This window comes from Poecilia latipinna, unplaced genomic scaffold, assembly GCF_001443285.1.
Source record: "Poecilia latipinna isolate Pla-1442-1.1 unplaced genomic scaffold, P_latipinna-1.0 Scaffold241, whole genome shotgun sequence".
In the NCBI taxonomy this organism is placed as follows: Eukaryota; Metazoa; Chordata; class Actinopteri; order Cyprinodontiformes; family Poeciliidae; genus Poecilia; species Poecilia latipinna.
In genome coordinates this window covers 151,365-156,528 of record NW_015112857.1, presented here as the reverse complement: position 1 = coordinate 156,528, position 5,164 = coordinate 151,365, and the positions used below count along the sequence as shown (strand labels likewise).

At 42.0% G+C, this 5,164-nt stretch overlaps 1 long non-coding RNA gene across 1 annotated transcript; it reads right to left on the bottom strand.

Annotated features, from left to right (window-relative positions):
- Positions 1 to 306: 306 nt before the first annotated feature.
- On the bottom strand, positions 307 to 2,559 carry LOC106947430 (uncharacterized). Its single transcript, XR_001424990.1, has 2 exons — positions 1,935 to 2,559; positions 307 to 928 (listed from the first exon to the last, which is right to left on the bottom strand). It is a non-coding gene; the product is annotated as an uncharacterized LOC106947430 (long non-coding RNA).
- Positions 2,560 to 5,164: the final 2,605 nt, after the last annotated feature.

The window sequence follows — 5,164 nt, the reverse complement described above, 5'->3', positions numbered from 1 at the left end:
GAGCGGCGACAGGACTTCCCGAAGGCTGCTTGAGACGTAGGATATTGAGCTGTGCGTTTGAATAGAGATCCTGTCGTTAGTTTATTTCTCTGGCTTTTATGTTCGGTTGCTAACTAGGGAGGGCGAAGGAATGAACAAGGCAGGTCGTAAATGTTCGGAAGGGAAAGCAGCGTCTAATCCGCTCAGTTGTGGTTTGGTCATCGTGACCAATGAGATGATGCAAAGAGGGGACCTCAAATCGATCCAAGAACAGGTTCTTTACTCATACAAAGCAAAAACGAATAGACACTATGGATGAACAGCAGTCGGCAATAGACTTTAGTTTAATTCTGCTCTTATATTTGCATAAAATGTACAAATCATAGACATTCACATGAAAATTGACAACCATGCATAATTTTTGTATATGCTAAAAAATGTGTCAGCCTGCGCTTTGTTTATAATCAAGTTACATATCAGGTGTGTAATAAGGTGATGGTTCAGCATAAGGAAGTGTGTCTGCCTAGACCATTGATATGCAGTGCAAAGCAACAGTTTAATAATAAATAAGTAACAAATACATCAGTGCAACTGGACTCTAATCACCTTTTTCTGTTAATTTGCTTCCAATCAAGTCTTTCTTTATGCTCTTTGAGTTTCGAGAAGATCAGGTGAAGGGACGGGCTTCATCGCAATCCGCAGATTTGACGGAGTTTGTGTGCCAGGTGGAAATGAGAGAATGTGCAGATCTTCTTGTGTTTCCATCCCAGCGTCTGTCTGCTGTGAGTGAGTCTTTGATAGCTGCTGCACCGCGAGACAGACAGGCCTGTGCCAAGACGATGGCATCAAAAAGTCAACGATTGACAGCTACTGACAGCCATCTTCCTCCTAAACACTCCTCAGGTCCCCTGTGTTTCCTCCTTGCCTCTTTCCTCCCCCTCCCCTATATCTGTCAGGGGAAATTGAGGAGAGTCAGACATAAAGAGAGGGATGTCGTAAACTGGCACCTGTCATCGTGTTTTGTTTTGGTCAGGGCGCAACGAACATTCGTAAAGTTTTAAAAGACATTCGGAAGGATTTAATACTTTCAAAGCTACGATTTAAATCTCCAGGTGGATTGCCCTGTACACAGTTTTTTGTTTTTTTTTATATATATACAATTTTGAGCAAAAACCTTTCAGGATTAGTAGCGACAAAAAAGGAGTAAAGCAACAAAAGCTTAGTCTTTTTTTTAAGCAAGGGCAATTAATCACAAATTAATATTTGACCCTAATTAGGCTAAATATGCTAAGAGAAAGTATTCACCAGGGATACTCAGCCTTCTTAGTTTTATTCTAAAGACCTGTCACATCAATGTGAAATGCTGTCACCCAGACCGAAACGTCTGACATGAAACACAAAGAACCTGTGATCTTTGCCAGGCAAAACACGCACGCGCGCGCCGGCACCTAAACAAACGCTCGCGTGCGTGGAGAGACACATAGACAAGCACGCGCGCACCTGAATTTCTCAGGTCGCAGCTGTGTTTCGTCAGCCTGTGTTTCCTCGCCGTGTTCAACCTGTGGAGCCATTATCTCCTGACACACTTATTCCGCTCTAAATGATTTCTCTTCATCTAGAGCGAGACACCTAATCAAAATTGAAAGAAGGGAGCCTAATGCCATTCAGAGATCCCACTGCTTTCAACTGCATTTACTGTCATTATGAAAATGAATGGCGGCAGCTGAAAGCTCACATGTTCTTTTGCATCGTGACGGAGTGCCTCTTAATGCGTCTTGTGATCTCTGCTGTTGCTGCCTTTGACTGATGGCCTTGGTCGGGGACTCGACTAATCACATTATACATCTGACTCATTACCTATGGCTTCCCCGTTGCCTGTGCCGCGGGTGTTGCACATCGAGATCATTAGAGCGCACCGGAAAGATCACAGAGGAAGGAAAAAGTAAAAGTTTCACCTGCAACTCAAAGCTGGTGGCTTCCTCGCGACAGAGCATTAGCTCATGGGAGTGTCGAAAGACAGGGTTTGTCAAGAATGTCTGTGGACAGACAGAGGGGAGAAGGGAGGGACGGCGGGCTTTCAACTGTGGAAACGTTGCAGATGTTCTCATCTCAGATGTTGCCTACTTATTTTTATTTTATTGCAAACAACCACACAGCAACAAACAAGTCAGAGTAGCTGCTGTTAGAGGAGTGATTTGACTAGTTTTGAGCTATTTGCCATAATTATCTTTAAGCGACTTCCACGTGTGTTAAACTAAGAAAAACAATATAGGCTTCAACATAAGCTCCATGTGACACATAATTAGATTTTGGAGTCAAGGTGTTGATGTTCCTCGGCACAAGCTGTCTTTGGGCTGTCGCTGCTGAAGTCACTCCTGCACTGTGGAAATTTATTTATTGAAAGCACCTATCACCGGTTGCATTTTTTTTTCAAACCCATTCTGCACATTGTGCGCCATGGTGACGATTGGATGACATCTCCATCTCGTTCCTAATCCTCAGCTCTCTGCTGGGTGCATTTGCTTAAGTTTTATATGTGTGTACAGAGGCTATAATTACCTCTTTTTGACACGTGGCTGCAATAAAAAAAAAAAAAAAAGGAGAGATTTTTTTTTAGGAATCCATTGCCAAAAACTGAAAGTTCCCCAGGCTTAATTTGTCAATTATTAAATTATAATTATATTTTTTCTTTAAAGCCATTTAGCTACGGAGGGTTAAACAATCATTTTATGTAAGGCTGATGACTTCTCTGTTCTTTGCACAAAGGCAGAGTGGGGCGGGGGGGAAAATCATTAAAATCTCAATTATGTGTCCAAATTCTTTTTCCCCAATTTAGCTAACACAGAGCGGAGATGATTCATGGCAGATGAAGGCGTGATTTATAATTAGATTAAGGCGTAATGGAGTAGGATTTATTAATGATGAAGACACATACACACAGACTTTTCCTCCACACTTGTTACAACTTCAATTGGCAAATTGCTCACTCATCTGTAGTCGGCTGCTGGGTCCACTCACTAAGTTGTGGTAACAAATTCCTACAAGGAATTATGCGCAGGCACGGATAGGCCAGCCTTTAAGTGATGGCCACAATATGCAATTGCCTTTAAAACTTATAGGGGGAGTTAAATTTATTGGGGATGTCACATGGCGGGAATGAGTAATTATTCCCCACACCCCTGTGGACCCTAGTGGTTAATGCATTCAGGGCCCCCAGGGGTGTTGTGGGGAGGGGAGGCAGGACACCCTCACTGCTGCTCTGATCACTGACCACGCTGGATAGCTCATGATTCAATAATACGCGTCTGAAAATCATTCTCCGAGGGTACGTGTTTTAATTCTTCCTTTTAGCCTCGTCCCTGGTTCTGAATTTCTAGATTTCGACCGACAACAAGATAAAGGCGACGTTTTTCTTTGACGCATCTTTTAAAAGATTTCTACAAGGAACAACGATCGCCGAGATAATACAAGTGGCGAAAGTAGATGCATTTTGCGGGGGAGAAAGGGGAAGCACAGAATAAGAAGCAATCATTGAAGTCTGTGCCAGAAAACCATTGAGTTTATTTCTTGAGGAGTCCATTGTGCTGGGAATCAGAATTCTGGAAACCAATAATGTTGTGCCAGTCTCACACGACGGTATCAAAATAGTTGGGAATCAGAACTCGCGTTGATGTTAGGCTTACATAATTGTACATTCTGGTCTCTGATTGTTGATCTGGGCACCACCCAGAATATCTCAAATCATGAGCGAAACTCAGTCATGGAGATTCAGGGAGAAGAGTCTGGCAGAGAGAGAGCCAATGAATTCCAGCAGTTCTGGAATCAAACAATCTCTACCCCAGCCTCGATGATTCAATTTGAGTCGATCATCAGTCTGATCAAAGCAATGTCCAAAAATCCAAAAATTGATGGAAGATGAAAACAAAACAAACAAACTTGTTCTCTTCAGGCAGGTGTCGATGTTGAGTGGCCTCCCAGCTAGAGGTTCTCAGCAGAACCTCGTGTACTTGGGTTGGAAAAACAGAGGAAAGTATCCTTCTTGTCGAGGAACGGGGAGGAAGCCACAGCAGGGTTCTGCAGGTAGATGCGCCAAGAAACTTTTCCCATCTCTATGCGTTCCCATAGAGACGGGACAACAATCGTTTTGTTTGCTCCTTGTTTGTAGTATTAATAAATATTAAACATATCTGATAGCAAAGTGCCCTAGTGAAATTACAAAGAGAACACAGTGTACAATTTGGAGGTAAGAAAAAAGAAAGCAAACAAATAAAACAGAAACTTGTCTTTGTCCCTATTTACGCTTTTAATATTTTGAAGAAATGGCCATTTTGTGCATTTCTGCATCAACGCTGACAACACTTTTCTTCCTTACAAAGAAGCAAAATGAATGATTGTAGGTTGAGCACTGAAAGCATTAATCAGAGAAGCAGCCAGGAACCCCATTTAACTGTGGAGGAGCCGCAGAGATCCACAACTCAGGTGGGAGAATCTGTTCATCCGACAGCAAATGATTTTTACTCTGGAAATTTGGCTTTTCCAGAATAGCAGAAAAACAAAGGCCATTTTTGAAAGAAATTGAAAAAGACGTACCATTTGCAGTTTACAAGCAATTTCAGTGAAGCAGCAAACATGTGGAAGACAGTGCTCTGATCAGTTCCATCTGACATCGTGGAACACAATCATTTCCTATCATCCTGAGCAAACCTTCATCACAGTGAAACATGGTGACAGTATTTTGCTGTAGGGATTATTTCTATCAACAGGGAGAGAGGCAAATTTGCTCAACGGTTATGGGAAGATGGGTGGAGCTAATTATAAAGCAATACTCACCATCTAGTCTGTCTGAAATTGAGTAAATTTGGAAGGAACTGGAGAAAGTTTGAGTTAGAGACTAGAGATTTCCAACGTTGGTACCTCAAAGCCGATAAAGCGTTAACTCTGAGAGGAATAATACGATTGTTTGGAAACAGTTCTCACCTGCTTTTGCTCCATTTCACAATTATGCGCTGTTATTGCACAAAATTCCAATAAAATACAATTAACTATTTTTGTTTTGCAGCATAACAATGTATGAAGGAAAATGCAGGAGCATAAAAGAGATACTAATGCAGGAGCATAAAAGAGATACTGTAAATACACACAGTGTCTTTTGCAAGGTACGGTGTGTATTTCAGGCAGTGTCCCA